The sequence below is a fragment of the Pseudochaenichthys georgianus genome, chromosome 8, assembly GCF_902827115.2.
Source record: "Pseudochaenichthys georgianus chromosome 8, fPseGeo1.2, whole genome shotgun sequence".
NCBI classification, from domain to species: Eukaryota; Metazoa; Chordata; class Actinopteri; order Perciformes; family Channichthyidae; genus Pseudochaenichthys; species Pseudochaenichthys georgianus.
Genome location: NC_047510.2, coordinates 8,555,428 through 8,577,031, shown reverse-complemented (window position 1 = coordinate 8,577,031; position 21,604 = coordinate 8,555,428). Strand labels below are relative to the sequence as shown.

At 39.4% G+C, this 21,604-nt stretch overlaps 1 protein-coding gene across 5 annotated transcripts in view; it reads left to right on the top strand.

The window, feature by feature from the left end:
* LOC117451610 (RNA binding protein fox-1 homolog 3-like) overlaps window positions 1–21,604 on the top strand; it is a 480,467-nt gene that overhangs the window by 48,411 nt on the left and 410,452 nt on the right. For all 5 annotated transcript variants that reach the window (XM_071203963.1, XM_071203962.1, XM_071203959.1 and 2 more), the window contains exon 2: window positions 15,632–15,754. The gene's annotated coding sequence lies outside the window, so the exon portion shown is untranslated. The remainder of the gene's footprint in view (window positions 1–15,631; window positions 15,755–21,604) is intronic.

The following is a 21,604-nucleotide window of genomic DNA, read 5'->3' as shown; positions in this document are numbered from 1 at the left end:
GTGAGGTCTGTCTCGGGCAGGAACGTTATAAATTGCAGCTACCTCAATCATGTGCAGGAGACAAGCGAGCTGTCTCCCGTGACAACCTCCTTTTGACTTGACATGCAAAAAACAAATTGATACAAGGCGGAGAAGGAGGAATTGAACAGAAAAAGGGCTGAGCTTATGTGGGAGGTGATGTCCTCCTCCGCAACTTGTTTAACATTGCATAATGATGGATTTTAATAATAAATTAAAATACCAAACACGCTTCTTAAAATAAATAAAAAAGTTGGGCTGCAGGACAGTGTCCAACATTTTTTAATTAAAACTCTTTGGATTGGCCTAATTTGTCCAAATGTAGAAGTGATATTTCTGCTCAGTGTTTAGGAAATATACAATCATCATACACTTTACAGTCAAGGTTAAATAATGGGGTTCTTATTGCAGAGCAGGAGCTTGTTTAGTCTGAAAAACACAACAACATATACAAACATGAAATAAAATAAAACAGAAAGAAAGGAAAGGGAACAATCTGCTGTTTATTAAGAAATATATTACTCCTCTTTGCACCTCATCTGCATTATTCGTAGTATCTCCTTCTGGTCCAGTCTGTCTTACCCTTTGTTGAAAATAGAGTTTTTTAGTCCATATAAAGGGGCCTCATTCTGCTTTTTGGGCTTTTTCCTATCCTATAGTGTGTTATTTAGGTTTTCTGCAAAGGCTAAAAAGGTTCCCTCCAGAGGGAGTTTCTGTTCCACACACTCCCCCCCTGCCTGAAACACCTTTATTGGACTCCTTAATTTAACGTAACATAATGACATCACTATGTAACACTAACACTTCGATTGGCTAAGGCTCCAACACATTACACATGATATGCTAAGGGAATGGACATTCCTGACATATCTCCAACCAGCTGACTAGCTAACCAATCAGAGCAGACTGGGCTCTGGTTTCAAAAGAGGTGCTGCAGCACAGGCATTATGAGAAAAATAAAGAGCTCTTTGAACATTAAAGCATGGAGACATGTCACGGTAAAAGCACAACAGACAAATATGAATCTGAAAATTAGCATTATATATATACTCTTTAAAATGTGACCTTTCCCAATAGAAACATTCAACTGTAGCCCTCTCCACCATCCAAGATGACTAGAACCGTGATCCAATGAAGATGCAGTTAAATAACAACAGCAATGAAAATCTATCAAGGGAAGATATATCGGTAGATCACATGACACCACCATATGGATCCACAACAATACTTTGATCCATTATTACATTTTGCTTGTCAAGGTTTGAGCATCTCTAAAACTTGTGTTTCAAGCCCCCCGCAAAATCAATTCTGCCAAGTGAAAACTGACATGCAATGTCATTATGACTGTGAATGATATCAGACCTTTTAATAACAGTTAAGCAGTTTCAACAGTTGTTCTATTGTCTCTGTAACTTCCTATAAAAGTTGGAATTGTTTGAGCACCTTAAACTAAATGCCATCAGCCACAGTAGGTGGTAGTAGCGGCATCAGCATCTTAACGATTAGACGATTCTATAAATGTTCGTAAACCAACCCTTTCATGTTTTTGGCCATTAGGCCTTTCCTTTGTGTGGGCGTGTACCGAGTGCACTTGATTGACTTCTCATTAAATCTTTCGTTTGTGTTATGGCACATACAACAGCAGTGCCTCTTATTGATCAGCTTGTCATCCATTACTGCAGGTCAGTACCATTAATTGACACTTTCTCTGTTGCTAAGTGCTGAAAATGGGGAGTTTTCTTCAGTTACAGGTCATATAAAAGAGATTACGCAACCTCAGCTGTGAGTTTTAAGTGGGTGTTGCTATGGACAAGCACAGTGCTTTGTTGATCAAAGTCACTCTGAAATAGCGGAGAGATATTTGACAGAGGAGTTGTGTTTGGGAGATACATATTTCCCTTTAACCCACTCTCCTACACCGAGTCTGTTCTCGCGGTGGAAAAGCCTTCGACTTCTTGTTTTGACCGTACGCACAACACACATCTCTTGTTATTGTAAACCCAAAGCCAGGCATTAGCTATTTGGCAAAGTCTCAGACAAGGGTATTAATCACATGAGTACAGTTCACTGAACTCTGCTTTGAAATATGAGACTCATTTCTCCTTCCTGAATAATCAACTGAGGGTGGGGGGGGAAATCAGATATTCCACCTTGAAATGCTTCATAACTTGCGGATTTTACTAGATTGAAATGAAACTAATTAAATAAAAAATTTCATTCTGCAGCAGAGCTTCTCTTAAAACATGCACACTACACACTACATGACAACAAGCCCATGAATAACATCGAAATGAAAGCTCATATTAATTAAAATCTAGTTTTGGCACTTTTAGAGGTGAAAGCAGATTGAAAGTTTAGGTCTGAACACTCATTCCGCCAATTTGTACGGACACTATAATTTGTACGCACACTATAATCTAATTTTTTTTACTATGTTCAATCTGAATTTACTTTAAAATAAAAAACATCAATATTGATTCTGATCTTTCTACATCCAACTCACAGGTTTATCATTGCTTTGAGAACAAATATTATTAATGTAACCCTTTTAGAAGGGAAGTTATGGTCATTTGTTCTGGGAATGTCATTTTCGAGCCCGAGACCATGGAAAACAGGCTCGGGGCTTAACAGGTTAACAACTTGACAAAACATTTGCAGGATTTACTAAAGCGCTGCATAAATAAAATGCTGCAAATAAGTTAGCTGATCAAAAATGCTGCAATAAACTCAAAACACAAAGGTAAAGGGGATATTAAAAAGTGATGCACACAGCTGATAGGGGAGCATATGTTGATGTTCAGGGATTTTAAAGTTGTCACTGTCACAGGAAACTTACCAAAAAATGTAGGTTTTACTGGCATTTGTATTGCACGAGTTGTTAAGTTGTTTGGATGTAATTTTTTTATTTGCAAATATTTTGAAACTGCAGCAAGTTTCTCAAAATGGAAATCTTTTGGGACATTGCAACATTTTTGCACCAGTCGGCCACCAAACATTTGGATCGCTCTACCCAAACTATTTTCTTCCAAAACAACACACTCTCACTCCCTAAGCGTCCAGGAGCGACGTTTGGTCAGTGTCCTTGGCGTCCAATTGTGACGCTCCTAGGCTCCTTCAGCGTCATAAAAGGACGCAAATAGCTTTCAACTGATTGCAATGTATTCCCATCTGCGTCAGGATTTGACGCTCATGGAAGCACGGCATTCGTTTGTGTCGCCTGCCCTTAAAGGCAATGTGAGCGTCCATTCCCATTGGATAACAGATAATTGTACACCCGGAAGTAAGTATTCCCCTTACTGTCGATTGATTTTACTGTGATATCTGCACTACTCGTCGACTAAAAAACACCAGATTATCCTTGTTAATTACACAACATTGATTGGTTTAAATTGTGTACAATGCTTTTGTATTTTTCCCCTTCGATTCGGAGAAACAAATATTTTTTCCGAGTAAAAGATGGCAGAAGACACTACACTACCCAGAATCCCCAGCTACAGTATCGTTTGGACTACACCATGTGCTCTGTTTGACAAACCCCGTGATAGTCCTCAAGCTCTGTGATTGGAGAGTGTGCTCCGAGGGTTAAGCCGATTCTCGAACAGCACTTGAAATGGGATGGAACCACGGCAGACTGTCCAAAACTGGATTTGAACGGGTCCATCGCGTCCCCCCCTCCGCCACCCCGTCCCCGCCTCCCCCACCCCGTCCCCAGAACTACACATGCTGACTATTGTGTTTCGCAACATGTTCTCTATGGCACGTCTCTACTGGGAGTTGTAGTTTTAAAAGACGTTTTCGTATTTCCCATAATAAGAAGTTGCCAGTATTAAACTCTGTACATCCCTGGAGGTTTAGGGGATAGAAACACTCAAATTTAAAACATATAATTAATAAATGGGTGAAAATTGCTTGTGCCCATAATGGGCAGTATTAATATATATACACACATGCCAGCTAAGGTCAGAAGAGCTTTATTTAACAGCTGGTCTTATGTTTGTGACCCCTCCTGTTGTTAATTGATAACATTACATTACATTGCATTAATTGATAAGCCTGAAACATGCACTTGTCAAGGTTCAGAGGCAAACTTTGCAAATATGGCAGTAGCCATCGATCAGCTTAAGATAAGATATACTTTATTGATCCCAAGTTGGAACATTTGCGTTACATCAGCATGTGTAACAGTTAAATATGCAGTTGTGTTTATTTGAAAATCATTTAGTATAATCACATAAATTCTGTGTTTTATATTCAACAATTCTGTGTTCTTTATTTATTGATTGTTCAATACACTGACAAGGCCGGAGATGAAATATCTACATACATCTTATAAGAGTATACTACATTATGTATAATATCAGTTAAAATAAGTGCTTCAACATAGTTAACATTGCTGGAGGTATGCACAAATATTGATAGATTACATTACATTACATGTCACTTTTTAGACGCTTTTATCCAAAGCGACTTACATAGTCAATACTGAGGGCAATCCCCACAGGAGCAATTTGGGGTGAAGTATCTTGCTCAGGGACACAACGACATGCTGACTGCAGTGGGGTTTGAACCTGTGACCCACTGATCCCAACACCAAGGCTCTATCCACTGCGCCACATGCCTCCATAGATGTCTTGTAATGCACTATTGAGGAACCTGCGAACCAAGTTTTTCATTCAATGCATAACTACACCATAGTTGTGTAGGCCTATATGATATGTCAATAAACCTTAGAAAATCTTGAAATGGATGTGCAAAATAGTCATTATATACAGTCTTTAATTAACTATTAGTAGAGAATAACGAGTAATGAATATACTTTATAGGGATCCTATTAATATCTAATAATAAAAATAATGAAATTCAATAACATGCTTTAACCACTAGGTGTCCCTTTATATCTACCAATTGGATCAAATATAAAAGTGAGCCGAATTAGTGTTGATACTGCAAGGAGACGTATTGTGTGAAAAGAAATGTAAGATGTTGTTTAATGGCTGATATATTTAGGATCCACGTCACGTTTTCAGTTCCTCATGTTTGTCTAGAAGTCTTCTCATCAGGGCTCTATAAATACAGAACTACGGCAGATATGTAATATTTAATGCAGCCGAACCGTGTATTACAATGCCGTTATGTGATGACTTTCAAAGAGAAAAGCAAGCACACTCGGAATAAAGTATTATTATTATTTTTTAAAATGTTTTCGGTCTGTTTCCGGTATTTGTTAATGACAATGTGCTGTGAGATGTGAGACTGGAATTGCACAGGAGAAAATAACGTATCTTTAGATGCGGATTTTGTTAAACTAATATGTTTGCGCTGTGGACCAACACTATACATTGACGGGGAAGGGGGTAGCAATAAAGATAACACCATTAAACAGTTACACAACATACCAGAAATAATATCGATAGCAGCGTCCCTAGCAACCACCTTGGTAACAATGAAAACGTCGCGATTTCCTGAAGTAATCTTCGTAATAACTAGCAAACTAAAGATCATGTACATCCACTGCACACATAATCTGAAATAACAACTCATATTTCTCGCATCAAATGACATCAAAACGCATTTAAATGGCCAAACTAACTTTAAAATAGGCATTTTCCACCGAGAATAAAACGAAGTTCGGCCATGTTTTCTTTTTCTGCAGGGAGAAATTTGAAGATCACGTGACATAGACGCCAGCCATTGGAATGAATGGTGAAAAAAAACGGGGTTTGTCAAACAGAGCACATGGTGTAGTCCAAACGATAGCTGGGGATTCTGGGTAGTGTAGTGTCTTCTGCCATCCTTTACTCAGAAAAAATATTTGTTTCTCCGAATCGAAGGGGAAAAATACAAAAGCATTGCACACAATTTAAACCAATCAATGTTGTGTAATTAACAAGGATAATCTGGTGTTTTTTAGTCGATGAGTAGTGCAGATATCACTGTAAAATCAATCGACAGTAAGGGGAATACTTACATCCGGGTGTACAATTCTCTGTTATCCAATGGGAATGGACGCTCACATTGCCTTTAAGGGCAGCCGACACAAACGAATGCTGTGCTTCCATGAGCGTCAAATCCCACGCAGATGGGAATACATTGCAATCAGTTGAAAGCTATTTGCGTCCCTTTATGACGCTGAAGGAGCCTAGGAGCGTCACAATTGGACGCCACGGACACTGACCAAACGTCGCTCCTGGACGCTTAGGGAGTGAGAGTGTGTTGTCCAAAATGATATACAGTAATGTGCTTTGTTGTATATAAAACAACAAAGCACATTACTTGTGTGTGCTATGTGTTATAATAACCCAAAACCCTACATTTGTATTAAGAAAAGTATTTCTTGGAGTATTATTTGGCACATCAAATGAGAAAACACATCATCAAAACAGATAGTGTCAGGGTTATTGGTATTTATTTCTTATTTGTTTATTCTTTGTAATTTTCACACATTATTTTAATACCGCATATACAAAAGAATGCACTTGTCAGGTGCTGAGTTTTAACAAAATAACACTTTGTCGGGCACACACTATTGTTAAAGGACAACTTTGCAGCTAAACATCCAGGATCCAGTATCATCCCCATGAGCTCTCACTGTGTCAGCCACTTCTAAAAATCATTGGAGAGCAAATATTACACAACCTTATGTCGCAGAGATATGTACTCTGTGAACTGAACTCTTGTTCTGGTTGAAGCAGAAAGTGAGTTACTAAGTAACTCACTTTCGTTACTAAGTAACTCACTTTCTCCAGCTCTTCTGTGGTTTTATTCCTCACATGAAGAGGCAATTCACCCACAATTAGCTTGCTAGGAGGGGGGAATAGTTATCTTTATGATGAGTTCTCGATCTGGATTATGTTATAGTGACCCCAACCCTGGGACTGCATGTCATAGACTGGTAACCCTTCAATCACAGCTAACATTTATTTTCTGTGTTTTGAATATTATGGCCATAGTGATGTAGGCAGGATTTAAAACTGAGAAATCATCTTCTTGTACTACTTGTTTCCGAAATAACTCAAATTAAATTAGTGCAAACATACATGAGATCGACGATGATGGTTAGGTTCCTCCCTTTACAATTTCAGTTGGGAAATCAAAAAGTAAACTAGGAAGTTTTAAATTATGATGTTCTTCTATCAACCATTGATGCATAGATATAAAGGATTGAGATAATAAGGCAGCTTAGAGCCCATGTCCACATTTTATTTTCTTGCAAATAACTGCCTCGAGCCAGTGTCGTATGACATATTAGTTTAGGCCACTTCAAGTTTATTATTTGTTTGTGCCACTATATATTTGTTTGACAGTTTTTTATATTATGAGCATCAATCGGAAGATGCTTGCTTTCAAAGTGTGTATGAATGGGCTTGTCATCGCTCAGTCTCACAACGGTATAGCAAGGAGTTTTATGGGGATTAAAGGAAAAACTGAACGGCAGCAACAGTCTGGCTGATCTTCTCCAATCAGCGATTTTCTGAAAAGTATCTTAATGTATACCATGAAGGTATACTATTGATGTGTTTTCAGAGATGGCAAAAGTAAACACGTCCTTTACTCAATTAGAAGTACAGATACTCGTGTTTTGTTAATACTCTGATAAAAGTAGAAGTACTGACTAAACTTCTTTACTCAAGTAAAAGTAAAGAAGTATGGGCTTCAAAATGTACTTAAGTAAAAAGTACCCATAACTACCAGATGTTTTAAAAAGTACCTGACCTCCCTTTATATTAATAGAACAATAATGTCATTGTTAGCTAATGAATGTTTCCATGCTGAACAACGGCAACATGACAACGTTTCCATTGGTCCCTCTTCTTTAGAGAAGACCAGGAAATGATGGATACACGGATCGTGTTCAAATCAATAGGCACGCAATGACTCTAAATAATAATGATCACGCCACAAACACACATTCAAACTAAAGGAACCAGCCTGTTTGGAAAATGAGAGAAGTAGAAAGTACAGGTATGTCTGTTAAAAATGTAAGAAGTAAAAGGTCATCAGAAAAATAAGTAGCGGAGTAAAGTACTGATAGGAGTAAAGTACTGATACAAGAAGAATGTATTTAAGTACAGTAACAAAGTATTTGTACTCCACTACTTCCCACCTCTGGGTATCCTATTGGTGTGTTTTTTAAATAACTAAGATTTACCAAAAGCATCCATCAACAAATGAATCACTACCCCAAATACAGAGGGTAAGTCAGTGTCAACATGCTCTAAAAGTTTGGAAAACCCCAATTACTGGGAGAGTCTTGAGGAAGAATAAAAATGACTATTCATGAAGGCGGTCAGATGTTAGAGGTCAAAGTGGTTCCTTGATGGTTGGGCGTCCTCGTGCTGAGCAAAGCCCCCTCTGTCACCTCCTCTGCTGCTCTCCTCAAACAACGCTCTGCATTCAACCCTTTCAGCAGAAGCTGTGCCCTTCCTAGCAACACTCTGATGTTTAATTCATTCCCGGACACCTGGGGGACACTCATAACAACAACAGAGAGCAGGGGGGAGTGAGAGGGAAAGAAATTAGAAGGAACTAAATGTTTGCTTTGTATTTTCTGTCGCTGGATGTGAAATGAATGGAGGGCCTTAAACAAGACTGAGGAGACTTAAGACATTTGAGAGGGAACATCAGGGGACATGAGGCTGTGAAGACAAACAAAGGCTGTTTCCTTCTGTTTGGTTTGCCTTCAGGAGGGGATGGGGGTGGTGAAGATGTTGCTGGACACCTTGGTGTGCTCCCACTTAATCAGAGGTTGATTAAGCACACTTTCAGAGGCATGGATTAGGGGGCTCCCCTCGGACTCCTCTAAATTGGTCGGAAGGAAAGGAAGGCAGAGTGTTGAGCGCTGACCAGGGAACTTTTGATGTGTCAGTCAGAGAATCTGGCATGGTTTGCTTTTATTGACCTTCCCATCCTTGATTTGCGACGGATCCCCTGGTGCTCGGGTAGGTGGGGAAGGTGCTTAAGAGGTGGGGTGAGGTTAAAGGAGATTCAGCTTTTTAAGAATTTCCAAATTCTGCTGATCCAGTAAAGCTGCCACAAGCACTCCTGCGATTCATAACAATGAAGGGCATTGAGATACGCAGCATTTGCAGCCTGGAAGTTTTTTTTTATTGAAGATTATACATCTGTCATTTTTGCTTTATTTGACAACAATAGGAAAAGACATGTGGCGGCGGTCCTGGGGCAGAATCAAATCCATGTTGCACCTACACAGTGTGCATCTCTACCAGGGAGTCTTGATCTCGTCCGCTTACTTCCGTTATTTCCCATCAGTCTTTCATTGAAGTCTAAACAGTAGATTTTACCCATGTCTTATACCCATCTTTAATGGATTCAACACATATTGAGCTCTAAAAATACCTTCCCCCCCTGTATGGACCGTGCGTGCCGTTTATGGATTTATGGTTAATAATAGTCTGATGCTTTTTCCTGCTGTCAGACCGGTTTGTAACCCCTTCACAGAAGGAATGGCATTATTCATGTTGCTACGGTGGCACCTCTATTAATGTAATGAGTCAGGCTGTTAATGTGATCCCGCTTTAGACACAAAGGGGATCTCTCAACCTGAGCTCCTGCCTCAGACAGGAGACCTCTGTGCCCTACATAACAACGATGGGACGTGTCATCGCTGATTTATTTTGCCCTTGAACCTCCTAGTGATAGGACCTTGCGGGATAGCCTTTTAAAAGAAAGCGCTCAGAGATGAAATGAATGCTCTGTTCCAAACTATTGAAAGACATGCACTACAGCTGAATGCTTTTAGAGGGAGTGCGGTAATCTAAAATGTGCTACTTCTCACTCATAGCACAGCTCAGGGATGGGCTCATCAGATAGCCAGAGATGAATCTGATTTGACCTGGGAGAGGCAGGCGCTGCCTCCTGCATTGCCGGCCATGAGGGGAATTTGCAATGGATTCCACATAGATAGAAATCAATTCAAATTCAGCCGAGGCAATATAGCTCGATAAGGCATTGCTACACCTATACTCACACATTTCATAATGAATAGATAAGGATTAATGTAATTTCAAACTGTCAGCACCTGCCAGATGGCATGTCATGGATGAGCTTATCATTGTGCCACGATTTTATTTACAACCCAGAACATAAACAGCCGCTTCATTCACCGTCTTATCTGCAAACATGACTCCATGCAGGTGCACCGCACACGTGCCTTATTAACTCAGTCCACTTTCCCATGTAATTAATGTCTGCATACAATGCAGCTAATATCCACTATGTAACCTGTGAAGACACACAATAATTATGTAACGCTTTGAGTGACAGAGATCAGGAAAGCAAATGGAGTAGGCCTGTCCTCGGCCTCATCAGGGGGGGCTTCAGTGTTGGTCCAGGTTAATAGGCATCCTCCAGGGAGGGATTATCTGGAGATACAAAAAAGTAAAGACGAGGGCATTTTAATTCAGTATAATAATATGATATACCTGATACATCTTTTATAATCTCATTGTCGCGGGCCACTTGCAAGTTCTTCGTCCAAGGTATTATAAAGTCCCCTAAGCAGACATTAAAAAAAGGAAACACTAAGATCCTGTGAAAGTACACTTTATTTGAGATGGACACTTTGTAGTACCATCCAGAAATAACCAGCCATCTGTTTCCTGCTTTTGCACGAGCCAAGCACTGAGCTAGAACATTATCAAACTGACTTAGTGAGGAACAGAGGAGGAGGAGGAGGAGGAGGAGGAGGAGGAGGAGGAGGAGGAGGAGGAGGAGGAGGAGGAGGAGGAGTAGTAAAGTGGCTCGGCTGTACCTCTGTGTGTCAATAGTTTCACCTTCTCCCTCAACCCTGTGACAAAACAGCTCTTGGTACTGAATCTCAGTCGGTGTACACCTGTGAAACTGACTTTATTTACTTAATCTGCTCTAATTCCTCTAATCACACATTAATAAAAAGGACAGATACAAGACCTGGGGATATTAAAGGGTACATATCATACTTATTTTCAGTTTCATACTGGTATTTTGGGTTTCTACTAGAACATGGTTGCATGCTTAAATGTTCAAAAAACACGTTTTACTTTTTTTTCTTTTCTCTAAATAAATCTGTATTCAACATCTGTCTAAAATGCTCTGTTTTAGGGCGGGTCTCTTTAAGTCTTCCTCCCAAAAACGTCCGGTTTGCTCTTATTTGCTGTCGAGAAAGACTGCTAAGGTAGTTCTCAAGTCGTGGTATAGAGGTACCCAGATGTGGAGGTTGGGGCAAATATTATTATGAGCCTGTGTGTGACATAGGAAGGAGATCCAATCCTGAATGGCTGGTTGAATCCGATGTTTTGTGTCTGAGGAAGCTTACACAAACTGACTTTATTTCACAGTTTGTAGGTTGGTAGGCACTCTAAATACTTAAATGACCGCACACAAACAGATACAAAGTGAGTTTTTCTTGTTGTCCCCTTTAAAGGTTGAATTGACAACAAATTAGAATGCGCTTCACAGCACCATAGATTGAGACAAGGATTTAATTGGCTCCATATCAGGGTTAGATAGCACCGTTGTTGACTTTTGATGAGAAAAAAATAAAAGAACAAGGTGACTTGATATTGTGGTGATAAGCACAAATCCCAACTCGATCACATCGATACGTTTCTCGAGTGCACGTAGGTGACTCACCTTGTAACCAATGACAGTGGCCGCAGTGGCTCGCCGGCAGATACACATCAGTGTTTCTCTGGTGAGCGTGTATTGTCATACATTTATTGCTGTGTGTGCACGGTCTGTTTTCCTTGCGATCGTTCCCGTTTTTCTTGACATACTGTTGACTTAGAGGTCAAGCTGCACAGAGGCATACATTTCGGGAGCGTTGATGTTGTCTAATTCACAGCATGTCACACAGCAGCTCTTCAAAATTAAAGGTCACCTCTGAACAACGCTTTATGGCTTCATGTCTGTTTTATAGGCAGATTCACCACTGCACATTATCACAATCTGAATCACCTTTGTGAGTTCTCTACCTTCACACAAAACTTTGTTTCAAAGGGACGCACATGGCATGCTCCTGGGAATTCAGTGTATTCAGAGGTTAAAATACACATTCAAACTAGGTAGTGAGCTATTCTACAGTACATAGTCGAATGAATGGGCTCTCATTTAGCCTCTTTTTCAGTTGATTATATTTACACAGTGTATGGATAAACACTACACTAGTATAATGGTTCTTTAGAGATAACTACAATGTATTCGTATAGGAAATATCATTCTCATGATCAAATGTAAAGAAAATGCCTGAAATGACTGTTTGTATCAGATCTATGAACATTAGCATTGTAACATTTAACATTGTGAAAGGAGAATATAACATGAATGCATTGCAAGTTGGATTTTTTGTTTACTCAACTGGCTAAAGTAATGGTTCAAAGAAAAAAGCAATAAATCCTTGTGCAGACTGCCCAGAGTGGTGGATGGAGAACACACGGAGGAGTCTGTTTTAATTAAAGTGTACATAACATCAACAAGCAGTTCAGACTGCGTTTGTTGAGGTTGTGAAAACACAGCTTTATTCAAAAAGAAAAAGAAAAAAACACAGAAATAAACATAGAAGGAAAATATCCTATTCCCTAAAGCATGGTAACACCCCTCTGTATTCTGCTCAAATGGTACCGTCTAGTGATGTGTCGGTCGTGATATGGTCGGTGTTTACATTAGCATCGCTAACACTCAGAGCTAACCTGTACTGGAGAGCATGTGTGTGAAGAAGCAGGAAATAAAAAGGAACTCACCTTGTGGTGTAACCGGCAAGAGAGAAAGCCTTGGAGCTCCAAACTGTTTCAGAAATAATCCTTGATAATCCATGATATGGCGTTTCATCACGGCAGTATTTAGTTTAGACAGTAGCTGCCGGGTCCGCATGAGCTCAGCCCCCTCCTTTTTAATTTTTTATCAATTACTTTTATTTTTTAAAGCTTTATACCCAAAATCAGCACTTTTGAAACAGGAAGTGAAATAGAGGGATATGAGGCATGGCTAGAATGGGTGATCTGTTTGGTATTTTGAGCAAAACACTTCATAGACATGTTTTTTATATATTTTTATATATCTGAGACCTATGCTATTGCCTAAAAATAGCATGATAGGTGACCTTTAAGTAATACAAGACAGAATGATATGATGATCTCTGTGCATGCATGCACTGACATGTAATATCCAACAATTAGAGACTGTTGGATGCTGTTGTTTTGAGCATTGCAATACATTTATTTGTATTATGTTTTTTTATCATTAGAGACGGTTGGATTCTGCTGTTTTGTTTATTTATTTTCACTATGTTATTTATTTATGATTATCTTTAGGCTCAGCAAAGATTTGATGTCAGCTGTTGATGTCTTTTTTTCTTTAGTTAATACTGAAATAGAGCCCTGCTGTTTTGTCAGGGCTTTTTCTTTAAATACAATTTTAAAATGTCGATACACTAGCCCCTTTTTTAAATGTCTATGCGTAAGTTGTTATAAGCTAGGTGTTGCTATCTGCTTTGTGTAGCGTGGTTCTACAAGCAAGTCAGTGCATTAATGGGGTGGGATCAGAGAGTTACACGGGTCTGTAAAAGCAATGAAAACATTCGGCCACAGCAAATCATTTATATGTAACATGTAATTTTTACTTTTGAATGCTTCAGTACAAGGATGTATTGAATAATTTAAGTGATATATGTGTACACATATAAATCATTAGTAAAAACAGGGCTACATTTGATTGAATTATAAAAGGTATGTGGTAAACTGAAGAGCCGTTTGGGAGCCGGTATAAGGAAAACACAGACACTCATCACCGAGGTCACGATATCAGCCGATCCAGCAGGGCAATAGCCTATAGGCAACAAACACAGAAGATCAACAAAAGGTTTGACCTTTTGAACTTACCAAAGCTGAAGTAGATGGTCAACTTCATTCATTTTCTTTCCGTTTTACTGATTTGAATCGCTATAAGCTGCTCTCTCTCGTCTCCTCTTCACATCTACACTTTTCGCGGCACACTTACAGCCAATCAGCTCTCTGAATTAAGAGATGACGTTTGGTGGGTATGGCAGCACAGTGCCCCTATGGTGATTATTTTTTTCCCGCACACATTGAATAAACAAATACTCTGAGCATGCGCAGTGTAGTTTTTACAGTACACGTTCATTTCTACAGCAGAGAGAGGGGCTGTAGACACTAATTAGAAGAACGCAGACTAAAACAGCAATGTACAGACGAATCAGATGACCTTAAAATATATTTGATTTGCATATTTTGGGAATTATTATTTGCATTGCTTTCTGCCAACACTTGGTGGGGCTGCAGAAACTAGGTGGGCCCCACCTGCCCCTAATGACGAGTCACCACTGATTACATTACATGTCACTTGTGAGACGCTTTTATCCAAAGCGACTTACATACATTCAATACTGGGCAATCCCCACAGGAGCAATTTGGGGTGAAGTGTCTTGTCCAAGGACACAACGGAATGTTGATTGCAGCGTGATTCAAACCAGTGCCTCCATGATCCGAAGATCAGCGCACCAATCACTGAGCCACAACCTCCCTATATATACACACATATATATATATATATATATATTAGAATACACTATACATTTGACAAACTAATACAACTAAAATATAAACAAATGGAAACAACACTGAAGTAGGTTTTTCTTTTATTAATTGAGGACACATTGGTATTAACCCTCTAAAACAGATCAAGTACTTCCTCCTTTTCTTTGGCCCTGAACAACACATTTGTATACAACCCGCTGTTAATATGTGAATAGGGTTATTTTGTACACTAGCTTGTTCCTTTGAAGACTGGTTGACATATAAAGCTAATGTGTGGTGCTTAAATCCAGATTTTGGAGTTTCAGTCAGCCTTTAATGTTTTGATTCACAGAGCACTTATTCTATATTTGACATTCAGCTGTTCAAAGTGTCTACCACCTTTTTGGAGCTACTGTACATGTTGATTATGGGTTGAGCCCTGTGTGAGGAGACTGTGTTGACATTATGTCTCTTTGTCTAAGCTTGTTATCTTCGTGTCCCACAGTTTGCTTCACTCGTTCCAAAAAGCCCCTTTATGTGTCTTTAGTTGCGATCATATTAGTCTCCATGGAAACACCTTTTTACCAATACTTTATTGGAGCCAAATGACCCTGTACTGTTATTTAGCTTCTTGCTGCTTTGTGTGGAAGTGTTTACGTTGTGGAGATTAAACGTTCAAAGGCAAATTGAAGTCCTGCTGGTTTTATTGCTCGGATATTGAACAAGCGTATTGGGAAATACCAATGCGCGGTACGGTAATACTTAATTTAAAAAACAGATTATGATATATTTATTTGCTTCTTAGGTGCACACATCAATTTGGTACTGCACAATTGTATCCAGTAGAAACAGGGTGTTGACTGTATTTTTCTGTACCAATGGATTACTACTGACCTTTTTTTATACGCAGAACAGAACATCAACATCAAATTAGCGTTTTGCCTTGAAAATAATGATACTGGTTGTTTTCCTGTAACCATATTTTGTTTTCCCGTGGTCCAAACTGCTTTTTGTATTGAGAGCTAGCTGTTTCGGGATTCCCTCTTCAATATTTACGCTCTTAATCTCTCCAAAAATGTCCACAGATAATTGCTTGAAGGCAGCGCCCAGGAAGGTCAGCCAAGAATCCCGCTGTAGGTGCCAAAGTGAAATCTACAGGACTACAATTACTTGGACAGACTGAGGCGGTGGAGCAAAGTGAATGACAGGTAGGAAATAATTCATATGAATCACCTGCTGTATTATGAATAACCACCTGCTGAGAGGACATAGCACGGTCAGTTATCCTCACAATTGGTTCTGAATAGCCCGTTTTGTCATTTGTTGGTAATTGCCTTAATTCTCTTGATAATATAGTGAAATTAACCTCCGAGAACACTTCTTCCTTATGGCATTTATGAGACAAGGTTGAAGTTGACATGCCAGCAGTCACACAATTATATTTAGATAATTTCACTCTGCCGCTATTTGGCTACCTCGTTTAATGTCGACACTTTAGTCCTTCTCGCTGCCGCTCACAATTCATAATCTTCACTTTACCAAAACATACAGTGTTGTATCCTACAGGAAGGGCGTTCCTTAAGAAATTCAGGATCACTCACATCTATTTTCTATTTGGGGTACATCTGACCTTGTAGTGAACAGACATAAAAGGCTGTCAGTCAAACCATCACTCCGTCTTTGTTTCTTTGTGGTTGTCATTCTCCAGGGGAGTCAAACAGCCCCTGACTTAAATCTAGTGATTCTATGCTCCTGGCAAAATGCTTCTCTGTCCTTCCTTCTACCAAACTCAGCGAACGCCTCGGGGTAAGGTGGAAAGAAGGTGAACAAAATAAGTTTTAGAACAGCGTTCGGTAGGTTACTGAATACAATCAAAGCCAGTACAGTACATAGTTAAATGGTTCAGGTTTTTCAATTGAATCACTCTACCAACTTAAGAGTGACCTTTGAAATACTTTTACTTTTACTCTCAAACCTTAGGAACAAAGGATGCAGCAAAGATGAGCTGACATACCTCCCGTTGAAGTCATGTTTTTTTTATTTGTTTCGAAAAAAGGTTCAAACATATTTGTGGAAAACGGCATTGATGCCTCTGAATGGGCGTTTCCAATAGCAACAGTTGACTGACAACTAAGGGCCGGTGTTGCTAAGAAACATGCTGTGGTGCACCTCCAACTGGTTGTCAAACCCTATATGTCTTATTTGCCGTTTCCACTAGACATTCCTTGGGTTTCATGTTATATACTGCTGCATTTGCTCCAAATTAGACAATAGAGCTAGCTAGCATATGGCATGTGTCTGTGCAAGAGGCGGCAGTGGCTCAGTCTGTATGGGACTTGTTCTTGGAACCGAAGGGTCGCCGGTTCACCTCCCGATCGGACCAAAACAAAGACCATTTTAAAAATATACATCAGTAAGAACATTTTTAAAATTTGCATTAACACCATTTTAAAAATATACATCAGTAAGAACATTTACAAAATATGCAGCAATAGCTAAATGTGGGGCTTGTGCTTTGCCTCTTGAAATAGTCCTGTGAGGTAGGTGCATGCTTCACTTCAGGAAGATTCTGGATGGGTGCGGACAGTCCTGATAGAAAGAGGAATCTTCTGGTTCAGGTAGAGATGACCAACACCTTGCTGGTCCTTGTTCCTCTCCTTACCAGTGTTGCCACTGTAAAACAGCAACACACTAAATAATTAATCAAAAATAACTCGGGAATGTACTATAACAATGCTTATAAAGCTGGTAATACCAAAGTGTCTTGTGGCATAATGTGGCAACGTCAGTCTGTCAAAACAACACATGGAGTGAGAGAGTGAGAGACGAGAGAGAGCTCACTGACCTACAGTATATGAAGTCCCATTCAAAGTCAAGGAGGTTCTTTAGTAGTGTGGAGACGTGTGTGTTGACTGTGGCAGACTTCTTCTGGACGATCACAGCCGTCTTCTTGGAGACAACCTTGCCCCGGATGGCCTTTGTTCCTCTCTCTGGGTTGATACCAAGGAAGCGCCTGAAATCAGAAAAATATTAAGATCAGAGTCTGAATGGAAAACTATTAGGAACACTTTGTTGTCTTAAAGGGGTAGTTTGGGTTTTATTCCATAAGGTGATATGAGTTGCTAACCGGTACTGACATAATGGGGTATTTAGTGTAATTGCGCTGCTTGATTTTTCCTATCAGACCCTTATAGAAAAAAAATGAAATAGTTCCTTATTGGAACTATTTCATTTGTTGAAAATTGCCAGTGTATTACTACGCACAGGAGCCTAGTTCACATATTACGCCTCTATTCAAGCTTATTGGCAGCTAGATATTGGAATCGGCTACACTGAATAGTAATACACATAATTAACAACGAAATATGTTTAAGATATAAAGAGTTTGTACAGAGTACAAGAGCATCAAGCAGCAGAATTACTCAATATATGTTGTATTCTCGTGTGAATGGTTCATGTTTTTGTTAACTGACCCCATGTTCTGCTATTGACAACAATAGCAGAACTATTGACCAGCTGGTAGGGAAATATATGACTGCCTGCCTGAGTTAATGTCTGTGTCAATACCGGTAAGTAACTAATACCATCTTATGTTAAAAAAATCCAAACTATCCCTTTAAGTGTGAAAAGTAATGATTTGTGGTTATTCGGGTTTCAAAGATTTTAATTGTAAATTAAAGTCTTACCTCTGAATGAATTCCAGAGTAGAGGCTGCCTCTTCCTGATACTGAAGGTTGAATACATAGTAGATCGCAAAGACAGCAGCAAGTCCCGTCAAAAAGGTTGGTGTGATGCCCTCAGATATGACACGGCCCTCAAGGGTGATCATCCATCGCCGTCCAGTAGTGACTTGCCCGGTTCCACCTGAAAGTTAAAGTAATAGCAACATCAGAATGCTGCTCTCCTAATGACGTTTCTTATCCAGCCCCAATATTACCGCCAATTTCCAAAAAATACTGTTGTGTTGTACTTTAAAACATTAGCATACTGTTTAGGGTCCCTGTGCTGCTGCTTCACATTGGCCAGCCCACAATGCATTGCTAACTACAGTACAAAACCGTATTACATGAATACAGTAGATTAGTGTTGAAAATTGGCTGTAAATTAACAGCAATTGCTTACAGTGTACTATAACAACAATGAGCATCTGGCTTCGGAAAACGGTGGCTAAATTAACTTATTAATCTATCAAACATATTATATAAAATGTTTTCGATGTCTTTCCCATATTATACTTTTTGGGGTTTTCTCTTTCCTGTCGGGTGTTGTATATGATTTTGTGCAGGTACAGTAAATGGTCCGCAAAGGCTAAAATCCACCAGAAGGAGTTTCTCTCTTCTGTAACATCAATATGTAACACTCGCGCTTCTATTGGCTAGTGCTCCAACACATTGTACGTTATAGGCTAAGGAACAGGACGTTTCTTACACATCTGTAAGCGCGGTTGACCAATCACAACAAAGCAAGTCAGCTAACCAATCAGAGCAGACTGGGCTCTGGTTTCAGACAGAGGGTGAAAAGAGGTGCTGCAGCACAGGTATGAGAAAAATAAAGAGCTTTCTGAACATTAAAGCATGGAGACATGTCAAAGTAGAGACACAACATACAAATATGAACCTGGAAATTAGCATAATAGCCTATGTCCTCTTTAAATGTAAAAGTCAAAACAAAATGTTCAGTTATCTATGTGAATATACTTGTATTGATGTATTTTGAACACCAAGAGCTTACAGATAGGACAGCATTTGACCCTGATACTGCATGGTCTGAACAGAGATACGCATCACCTTTAACATACTGTGTTGGTGTGTGTAAAACTGTGTTGTTATCTCACACACCCATGTGTGTTGCCTCAGATCTCTCTGTGTGTTGTTGACCACAGTGTTTAGAGGAATTCAGACGTTTGTCCGTCCAACCACCAGCTGGCCGCCTGACTCTAACCCTCAGCAGAACATCAAACATCACAGTATCTCACTGCTTGGCTCAGTTTCACATAACCAGATCAAGGGTACCACAATGTTTTTATTCCAGTTGATATGGAAATGTCACATCATTTCAAAGAGAACTTCTGTTTTATTCATGTATACTATATGTTTGGTTCTGACTTCCCAGCACAGACCTGGGAGAGCTCCTCTAACCAAGCAAAAAGTGAAGGGAGCTTAACTCTAGGAGGTAGAGCGCACTGCAATTGTTTTACTGCAGAAAAAATATGATTTTTAATGAAAATGCATATATTTGTGAATAGATAATAACCTTTCTGCATGCTGAGGGGCAATTTATTTGTAAAAATGTAAAAGCGCACAGTTCTTTCTTTGCTTTGAGAAAAATATTGTGAGATGTGTGCTCCATTGATGCCTTGCTCCTTGAAGTTATGATCAGGTGAGTGGGAAATTGCTCAGGATGAAGGATGGACTTATATGAATGTATCTGCACTTAGTTAGAATCATAACACATATGATATATTTTTCCCTTCCTCCCTTGTTGTGATAAGAGCTGTTCACCACTCTCAAAATGGCATTTTTTTTTATTCTAACAGCTGATACGTGGGGTCTTGAGAAATGGGTATATTTGGTATCTCAACTATGCCTGGCATCTGACAGGAAGATGTCTGGATAGTACAAATATCACTGATCTTAGCTGATATTTACAAAAATGTAACATTATAGGGGTGTTACGGTTCACAGAAGTCACGGTTCGGTTCGTACCTCGGTTTCGGGGTCACGGTTCGGTACGGTTTGGTACAACAAGAAAAAGTCCCAAATTCATAATTCCAGGTTTGTTGTTATTTATTTTTTCAACAGTAGTGCAAGTTTCAGTTTCAAAATAAGGAACTCTGACATTTTGAATAATTAACTGTATTAAACAGTTAAAAACAAACCATAAACAGTACCACACACACTCAGATGGCCATAGTATCTATAATGGCTGATGTCAAACTAAAAGGTTTCATCAAGCTGTAAAACAAAAATAAATGTCTTGAAAATATTACATCATAAATAATAAGCAAGTGTTTCAAGAGCGCAAAGTCGTTGAAAAATATATGCCAAAAGCTTCCGTTATTTATTTTGGTTCATGTCTCTTGGCTTCTTAAAAACAGCTGGGATCAGCTGTTGAACAGCTGTTGTCTTTGGCCGGGCTCCAGTGATTGGCAAATCTGGCTGATGCCTTCTGATATGATTTAGCATGTTTGGCGTGTGTTAATTTAACATTAGCATACCGCACCGCCATCGAACAACGCCGACACACCTTCCTCGTCCAATCCACCACTCGCACACTTCATCATTATTGTAGTCCACAGGGAACCCGAAATGTTCCCACACAGCTGATTTAAAAGAAGCAGGTGGGTCTTCCAGCTCCTGTGTGTTATCTGAAATCGCCATACTAACTTTTCTTCTTCTTGTATTTAGTTCGTTTTGTTGTTGTTTCTTCTTGTTCTTCATTTGTTGTTTAAGGGCGGCTGGCAAACAGCTTTTAGGCGCAATACCGCCCCCTGGATTATAAATAGTGTAGTGGATACTGCCCTGAATGACAGACTTTTTTCCCACTCGTAAAAAAAAGGCGTATTCGTCATGTGACTGCATGTGCCGAACCGTGACGTCCGAACCGTAACGGTACAGGACGAATACGGATACCGTTACACCCAATACTTTAAAACAATGCAGTACAATTGGTCACAATTACGTAAATAAATTGGTTGACAAAGCCACTGTGCTGTCAGCTATTGGTCTGTTGAACAACATTTTTCATTACCTCTCATCAACTTCTGACACATTGAAAGGGTTCAAGTTGTAAGGCGAAAACATGAAGAGCAGCACAGCATGAAAGGGACCTGTCAATCACTAGGTAGCCCCACCTTAAAGCAGATGCTGCTTTATCGTCTATTTTACTCTAAATGAGATATTAATTTACAAAAGGAACATCTAGTCCAGCAGATATGTGAAATAATTGTGCTTTTGATGATAAAAGCATGACATTTGGCACACTGTTAGAGCATGCCCTAAGGAAGATTTTTGGCTATAGGGCCATCGCTAATTTGTCCAATGGTGGCCATTGGTTGT